Consider the following 8,545-nt stretch of genomic DNA (forward strand, 5'->3'; position numbering starts at 1 on the left):
CCATTTCTTCTAAGCGATTCCTGCCCACAGTAGTAGATATAATGGTCATCTGAGTTAAATTCACCCATTCCAGTCCATTTTAGTTTGCTGATTCCTAGAATGTCGATGTTCACTCTTGCCATCTCCTGTTGACCACTTCCAGTTTGCCTTGATTCATGGACCTGACATTCCAGGTTCCTATGCAATATTGCTCTTTACAGCATCAGACCTTATGTGTTAATATATAATATTTGTCTTTCTCTTTCTGACTTCACTCTGTATAATAGGCTCTAGGTTCATCTACCTCATTAAAACTGACTCAAATGTGTTCCTTTTCATAGCTGAGTAATATTCCATTGTGTATATATACCACTACTTTCTTATCCATTTATCTGCCAATAGACATCTAGGTTGCTTCCATGTCCTAGCTATTGTAAATAGAAGAGCTTCCATTTGGATAGATATCAGCTCAAGCCCTGGTCTCACAATTTAAAAGCTGAGTGACTTTGATTGTGTATCCTGGACGCTGTGCCCCTCACCATATCTTCCATCCCCAACTTCTCTGCCTACCCAAGTTCTACCACATGGATCATTCCAGTATGTTGACCTCTCACACTTTAGTGGGAGAGATAAACATGTAAATAGCAAAAGTATATTGAAACTAAAACTCATGAACCCATGGGTGGCTCTGTGCTCCAGGCTGAAGAATTTGATTTATCTGTTCTTACAACACGGGCTAAACGTCTCTGAAAAGAACTGGAGGTTATGAAGACCCACCTCAGGATTTGTGGTGACTGTTATTGAGATGCGCATGTGAGATGGAGGAGGTTATAACAGAGTGGGGAGGGCCTTGTGATAGCAATCAGGAAAGCTGAATTTGAGTCCTGATTCTGTTGAATCAAAGTGTGTGATTTCGGAAAAAGTCATTTTTCAAATCTCAGTTCCCTCACCCATCAAGTGGAGAATGTTAATACCTGACTTTGGCACAGACTTCTTGCAGAGATCCTAGGAGGTAAAAGCTGTCAATGATCACCAACTCCATCATACAGATGGAGAAACTGGGCACCAAAATGTAAGAGACGGAACAGAGGAAACACGGGCCTCCAACCTCGTGTTGCGCCACTGTTCTCTGCGCTCTCTCTGCTCAGTGATGCTGGCGTGTGGTCCTTCCCTTAAATAAGCCAAGCTCGTTCCCCCTCAGGGCCTTTGCCCTTGCTGTTTCCTCTCCCTAGAATGTTCTTTCCCCAGATCTTCATGTTCTTCAAGGTTGGTCCCTTGCCCCTCAAGTCTCAGCTCAGACATAGCTTGCTCAGAGGATGTCCATAGACACCCATCAGAGGTGTCAAATATCGTATATTAACGCATACATATGGAATCCTTCTCCCAGGCTCCCTTTAGCATGTTATATTGCTGTATTTTCACATAGCGTTCTCACTTCCTGAGATTATCTTATTTACTTGTTGGCTTGTTTTCCTTTCTTTCTTTCTTTCTTTTTAAAATTTATTTATTTATTAGGCTTTTCTGGGTCTCAGTTGTGGCATACATGGGTGCATGCTAAGTTGGTCCAGTCATGTCTGACTCTGCAACCCTATCGACTGCAGCCCGCCAGGCTCCTCTGTCCATGAGATTCTCCAGGCAAGAGACCGAAGTGGGTTGCTGTGCCCTCCTCCAGCGATTGAACCTGCATCTCTTATGTCTCCTGCATTGGCAGGTGGGTTCTTTACCACCAGCACCACCTGGGCAGCCCTGTGGCATATGGATTTTTTTTTTTTTAAGCAGTGGCATGTAGAATCTTTCATTGTGGCATGTGGGATCTAGTTCCTTAATCAGTGATTGAACCCAGGCCCCCTGCGTTGGGAGCTCAGAGTCTTAGCCACTGGACCACCAGGGAAATCTCTCATTTTTCAATTGTTTTGTTTTTTTCTTTTTGATATTGTTTTTCATTGTTTTCATCCTCAGACATTCATGTGGAGCTTGTTGTACACTGAATGTTTGTATCTCTTCTTAAATTCATAGAAGCCCTAACATCCAGTGTGGCTGTATTTGAACATGGGGACTGTAAGGAAGTAGAAAACGTTACTTGAGGTCATAAGGATGGGTCCCTGACCCAATAGGATTAATATCCTTTTAAGAAGAGTCCCCGGGACACTGACTCCACCTTCCCAGCCCCCACTCCACCCCTTCTCTCTTTTTGTCTTCACGTGAAGTCACTGCAGGAAAGTGATTCTGTGAAAAGTGAAGTCGCTCAGTTGTGTCCGAGTCTTAGCAACCCCATGGACTACAGCCCACCAGGCCCTCCATCCATGGGGTTTTCCAGGCAAGAGTACTGGAGTGGGGTGCCATTGCCAGGAAAGTGACTCTAAAAGCCAGGAAAACAGCTCTCATCAGAAACCAGGACTCCTGAGTCTTCAGAACTGGGAGAAGACGAATGGCTGTTGTTGTTACCACTCAGTCTACAGTATTTTATTATGGAAGCTTTTGCTGCCTAAGACGGAGTGGATTCATACATGCTTCTTGAGTTGAAGTCATAACACACCACAGTCCCTGTAATGGGAGAAGAATGGAGTGGAGGCAGGGTGGGACCATTTCCAAAGGGTGATGGAAAAATGAGCCTAGTCAAAGTTAGTAGGTGTCTAGAAAAGCACAGGGGGTAAACTTATCCGTTTATTATATTCTTTCAAGAGAATTTTTAAATTCTTAAAAATTTTTTACCTTTATTGAAATGTAATTGACATATAAGATTGTGTAAGTTTAAAGTCCTCGGTGTGTTGATTTGACACTCTTATATGTTGAAAATGATTATTCCCCTAGCGTTAGTTAGCACCTCCATCACAGCAAGTAATTACTGTTTCCTTTTTGTAATGAGAACATTTAAGATCGCTCTCTGAGCAACTTTCAGGTGTATACTATAGTATTATTAACTGTACGCACCATACTGTACATTACTGTACATTAGTTCCCCAGAACTTATTCATCTTATAACTACAAGTTTGGACCGCTTTGACCAACATCCACCTCCGCCCCGGATCCCTAGTGCCTGGTAATCACAACTCCACTTTCTGTTTCTGTGAGTACAGTTTTTATAGAATCCACAGAAAAGTGATATCGTACAACTTTGTCTTTCTCTGCCTGACTTAGCATAATGCCCTCTACTTCATCTATGTTGTAAAGGCAGGACTTCCTTCTTTCCTGTGGCTGAATCATATTCCATTTTTCTCTATCTCTGCCTCTGTCTGTATCTCCAGTCATCCCCATCAGTATCCACGGGGATGTGGTTCCAGGAGCCCCCATATGTACCAAATCTTAGGATGCTCAAGTCCCATGTCAGCCCTCCGTGTCCATGGTCCTGCATCCATGGATTCAACCAACCATGGATCGTGTAGTTTTTGTTGTTTAGTTGCTAAGTCTTTTGAGACCCCATGGACTCCTCTGTCCATTGGATTCTGCAGGCAAGAAAACGGCAGTGGGTTGCCATTAGTACTGTACACAAAAATGTCTGATGTCTCGTCTCACATATTTTCGCTGTTTCGAGAGATTTGCCCCATCGAATACTGCTTAACTTGAATGACTATTCCCTTCTTGATCATTTAGGTGAAATTGTTTTTCTAGTGACAGTGGCCTTCTATCTTGTACCTCATCTTAGAGACAGGGTAGTTTTTGTTTGTCTCGATGGGGCAAATCTCTCAAACAGCGAAAATACGTAAGACGAGACATCAGACGTTTTTGTGTACAGTAGTCGTGGCAACCCAGTCCAGAATTCTTGCCTGGAGAATCCCATGGATGGAGAAGCCTGTCGAGTTACAGTCCATGGTTTCAGAAAGAGTCAGACACGACTGGGCGACTAACACACACAATAATGATCTAACGAAACTAATAAAGATCCACGGCTTAAGTTGCCAAAAGAATTGTCGCTCAGCTTCTACAGATATTTAGAGGATGGGTCAAGAGTGAACAAAATATGGCTTCTTAATGTGTGCAGAAATTTTGCTGAAGGAAAGGAATAAAGTGAATGATCTGGTGGGGAAACGCATTAACTAGCTTTGATTATAATCCATGGTGATGTCCATGGTAGAAAACAGTGATGACTTCTCTAAATAAGGTCTCTCGGTCCGTGACACAGTTCCAGCACTCTTGTCTTTGAAGTCTTCGAAGTACTGGATATTTACTGTTTATGCCATTTCTCTAACAACTTTGCATGTGATCCCCACTCAGAGATGTGGGTTCGAGTCCCAGCTCTGGCACCTAGTAGGCTGAGTCAGTTAGCCACTGTTCACGTCTTGTGATTCTTCCTTCTAATCTTTGTCTTATGCATTTTTCATTACTGAGATATTATTGCATAATTTTGCATCCTGCCTTTCTCACCTAAATTAAGCTCTTCGTGTCTCCGTTTTACTGAAAGCTCTTTTTTTTTTTTTTAAGATTTTTTTTTTTTGATGTGGACCATTTTTTAAATCTTTATTGAATTTGTTACAATATTGCTTCTTTTTTATGTTCTGTTTTTTTTTTTTTTGGCCCAGAGGCATGTGGGATCTTAGTTCCCTGACCAGGGATCAAAGCTGTACACACTGCACTGGAAAGAGAAGTGGTTCTTAACCACTGGACCACCAGGGAAGTCCCACAAGCTCCTCTTTATGTTTTAATTTCAGTGACTGCTTATGATACATTTGCATAGACATGCCATGATCTTCATGTCCGTGCCTCTGCTATCAGAGCAATTTTGAACAGGAAATGGCATGATTAGATTAATGCTGGTAGCTGTCAAGAGAGTGGTAGCAGGTTGGGAGGGACCAGGGTGACTGAGAGCTACTTTTATTACATGATTATTGTTGGTGGAATCAGAGCAGTTTTGTGGAAGAGGACCCTAAGGATCTTTTAGTCCTATGCCCTCCTTTTATGGTTGAAGAATCAATCAGGGATTCAGACAGGAAGAGTAACTTCACCAGGGTCTCCAGCCTCAGCTGGGGCTCCCTAACACCCAGTTCAGTGCTCTTTCTAGTCCGGTCCAGCCTGGAATCACAGCCAAGTGGTGGCTGAACATCATCTAAAACCCACTCCCAGGGGACTATTTCATTAGCAAATAGAGATCTAGTCTTGAAATATATTTGGTGGTTCATTTTTTTTTTTTTAACAAATTGTCAGTGTGATTAGTAATTACTGGCTGCTGGCTGAAAATAATTTCCTGCCTACCCAAACAAAGCAAATTAAGGAGAACAAATGATGTAACCCTGTTCAGGAAAAAAAAAAAAAAAAGCCATTGAAACGTTCCCCAAAGAGAAGAAGCTATTATTATCCCAGACTTATAAATGGGAAGATGAGAATAGGAAGGCTGGACAACTTGTCCAGAGTGATCAGCCCAAATTAGAAGCCAGAGCTCCTGATGGCTACCCAAGGACGAGACCTCAGCTGACAGTCTGGCTTTGTCGGCTACCGGGAAAGCCAAGTTAAACAGGACGTAATTAGGGGCAAAATTCCATGCTTTCTCCTGCTCTGTGACCCCCTGACTGAGAAGTTCTTGCCAAATTTCTTGGCTGCTCTATCAACCTTCTGACCCCCATGCAGTCAGCAGGATGAGGCAGAAACATCGGGGGTGAATAAAACTCTTCCACTGCTCCCTGACCACGGCCCACTGGGCAAGTGGCTTCATCTTTCAGACCTCAGATGGCCCATCTGGAAAGGGGGATAAGAAGTCATTGCCTGCCCAGCTCAGTGATCCAACATGTAAAGTGAGAGTACCTTCCCAAAACGCATTTGCCTGGCTCCTCGGCTGGCAGGTGATAGAATGCCCATTCGAAAGAGTCTAGGCAGGGACTTCCCTGGTGGTCCAGTGGCTGGGATTCTGCTTTCCCAGTGCAGGGGGCCCAGGTTCGATTCCTGGTCAGGGGACTAGATCCCACATTTGGCAACTAAGAGTTCAGATGCCGCAAATAAAAGGTCCTGCATGCTACAACTGAGATCAGAGATCCCACGTGCCGCGACAGAGGCCCAGAGCAGCCAAAGAAAATAGATACTTAAAAGCAAACAAACGAAAACAGAACAAGAAAACCCCAAAACAAAAGAGGTTAGGTAAAGGGAAAATTTACAGCAAGAACTTGGTATCAGCAGTGAGAACCTTTCCCTGCAAAAGTTAGGGTAATAATTGGGACTTCCCTGGCCGGCCAGTGGTTAGGACTTTGCATTTCCAATGCAGGGATGTGGGTTCTATCCCTGGTCAGGGAACCAAGATCCCATGCTGTCTGGCATGGGCAAAACAAATTAGGATAATAATAATAGGATTTTCTTCCGGTTCCTACTAGACAGGAAGCTCAAGCCTTGTATAACTTATCTCATTAAATCCTGGTAAACTATGAGATACCACATTTTATCAATCCTACTTGATACTGGAGTCAACCAAAGCCTTATGACCAGGATGCCATCAGATAGAACTGCAAGGCTGGATTCTCAAACCCAAGGCTCCAGGCTTCCACTCTTCTGCTGGGTTTGAGGAATGAGAGACAGGCATTTGTAAAGTGCTCACGTCCTGGCATTGTGACAGTTTTTTGAGAGAGGTATAATTATCCCTGATTGGCAGCTGAGAAAAGCGAAGCTGCCTCCACATGACAAAAGTATGTGTCCCATCTTGGGAGTTTGGATTCAAAGGAGCAGGCGCATCATGTACGCTGTTCCTTATGGTTTGGGTTCAAACCCAGTCAGCGGGCAAGTGTGTCCATGACTGAAAGGAAAGCAACTTGACCTTGGTTGACTTACACTGAAGGCCTGCAAGCTGAGGATGGTGGTTTCTTGGGCTTTGAGTTTAACTGTGTGAATTATTAATAAATGGACGTTTTCTGAGCAGTCTCTGTGAGTGAGGCCCTGCACCGCTCAGTCATGTTTGCCTCCTCCTTTAAGACTCACAGCGACTCTGTGGGATGGTGTTATTTCCACTTAATAGATGAGGAAACTGAGGCTCAGGGGGTTTAAGTGACATGTCCTAGATCATGGAGATAATGAACAACAGAGATGGGGGTTGGATCCACAAACGTCAGATTCTGGATTTAAGACACTTTCTATTATTCCTCAGTGGTTTATTTGGAATCAGCATTGGAAACCTTCTAGGTCCCTGGTTAATAGAACAAAAACAGACCACAGAGATGCTTTATATCCCACTGAATTTCAGAAGATCAGACTGGAAACTCAGTGGTCCTTAAGTTCTGGGGAGGAGTTCCAAAATTCTTTGACATTTTTCTCTGATTTATGATTTATTTATCATTTTCTCTATTTTAATGCGCATAGCACAGATACACAAATTCTTGCTCACAAGTCTGGGGGGGAAATTGCCCTTTCCCTCATTTCCTTATGCCTTCACCTCAAGTGTGAATTTAGTATAATGAAAGGAAGTAATATAGTATGCTTGCCACTAGAGTATGAGTTCCTGAGTTCCTATCTTAGTCATGGTTCTCTAGAGGAACAACTAATAAGGTGTGTGTGTGTGTCTGTGTGTGTATATATTCATCCATTCATCTATCTATTTCTATCTAGCTGTCTATCTATCCATTCTATTTTTCTGCCTATTTATTTTTCTGGCTTTATCTATCTACTTACCTACCTGCCTACCTGTCTATCTCTCTGGAGGCAGAGAGTTATTTTAATGAATTGGCTCATGTGATTGTGGAGGCTGACAAGACCGAAGCTTGCAGGACAAGCAGGCAGGCTGGAGACCCAAGAAAGAGTCGATACTGTGGCTTGAGTGCAAACGCATCTGGAGGCAGAATTTTCTCTTCTTCCAGGAACCTCAGTCTTTTCTCTGTCTTCAACTGATTGGATGAAGCCCACCCACATTACAGAAGGGTTATCGACTTTGTTCAAAGTCTGCTAATTTGAATGGCAAGCACATCTAACAAATACCTTCACAGCAAAACATCTGGGCGCTATGGCCAGCCAAGCGGATTCATAAGATTGGCCCAGCCAAGCAGATTCATAAGATTGACCCTCGAAGGTCCTCAAAGCCAACCCTGAATTTCACCTGACTCTGTGTTCCCACAGCTAGACACTGTGCCCTGCACAGTGGGTACTCAGGGCATGCATGTGTATGAATGAGTCAAATTCTAAAGCTCCCAGGATGACCTTGGAGGAAGCAAGGAAAGAGAAAGAATATTATGCTCAGCCCAGAAGAGTGGACGTGAGTCTCAGAAATAACTGGGCATCCTTGAAGAGTTGTGGATTAGGGAGGTGAATGTGGCAGTGACTCGTAGGGACCTTGGCAAAGGTGTGGGCTCCCATGACCTTGCAGGTGTGTCCCATCAGAGCAATCCTGGCAGGGATTCCCGCCCACTGAGACCTGCAGAGCGGGGAGGAGGCTGGACTGGAGCCTGGCTGTCGGGAGGTCTGGTCTTTGTGCCATCTCTGCCACCAACAGGCTGTGTGCCCTTGGCAGATTGCCTCACCTCTCTGGACTCAGCCCTTGCTTCAGTGGTTGGGTCAGCAAGTGGCCATCGGTAGGTAGGATCCAGGCTGCAATGGGGTTAATTGATTCAGGTCAATTTTTAAAAGCAGTTTGTTCCATCCCTGGGTTGGGAAGAGTCCCTGGAGA

At 44.0% G+C, this 8,545-nt stretch overlaps 2 long non-coding RNA genes across 3 annotated transcripts in view; both read left to right on the forward strand.

Moving 5' to 3' along the window:
• Window positions 1-1,617, forward strand: part of LOC104984851 — a 5,294-nt gene extending 3,677 nt beyond the window's left edge. Inside the window, exon 3 of one of the 2 annotated variants that reach the window (XR_824795.1) lies at window positions 1,581-1,617. This is a non-coding gene — a long non-coding RNA (uncharacterized LOC104984851). Of the gene's footprint in view, window positions 1-1,494; window positions 1,536-1,580 lie in introns of those variants that run through there. The other variant, XR_824794.1, reaches the window with a different exon arrangement.
• A 24-nt stretch (window positions 1,618-1,641) lies between these two features.
• Window positions 1,642-8,545, forward strand: part of LOC104984852 — an 11,739-nt gene continuing 4,835 nt past the window's right edge. Inside the window, exon 1 of the long non-coding RNA XR_824796.1 lies at window positions 1,642-1,690. This is a non-coding gene — a long non-coding RNA (uncharacterized LOC104984852). The remainder of the gene's footprint in view (window positions 1,691-8,545) is intronic.

Source organism: Bison bison, unplaced genomic scaffold (genome assembly GCF_000754665.1).
Source record: "Bison bison bison isolate TAMUID 2011002044 unplaced genomic scaffold, Bison_UMD1.0 scf7180017864036, whole genome shotgun sequence".
Lineage (NCBI taxonomy): Eukaryota > Metazoa > Chordata > Mammalia > Artiodactyla > Bovidae > Bison > Bison bison.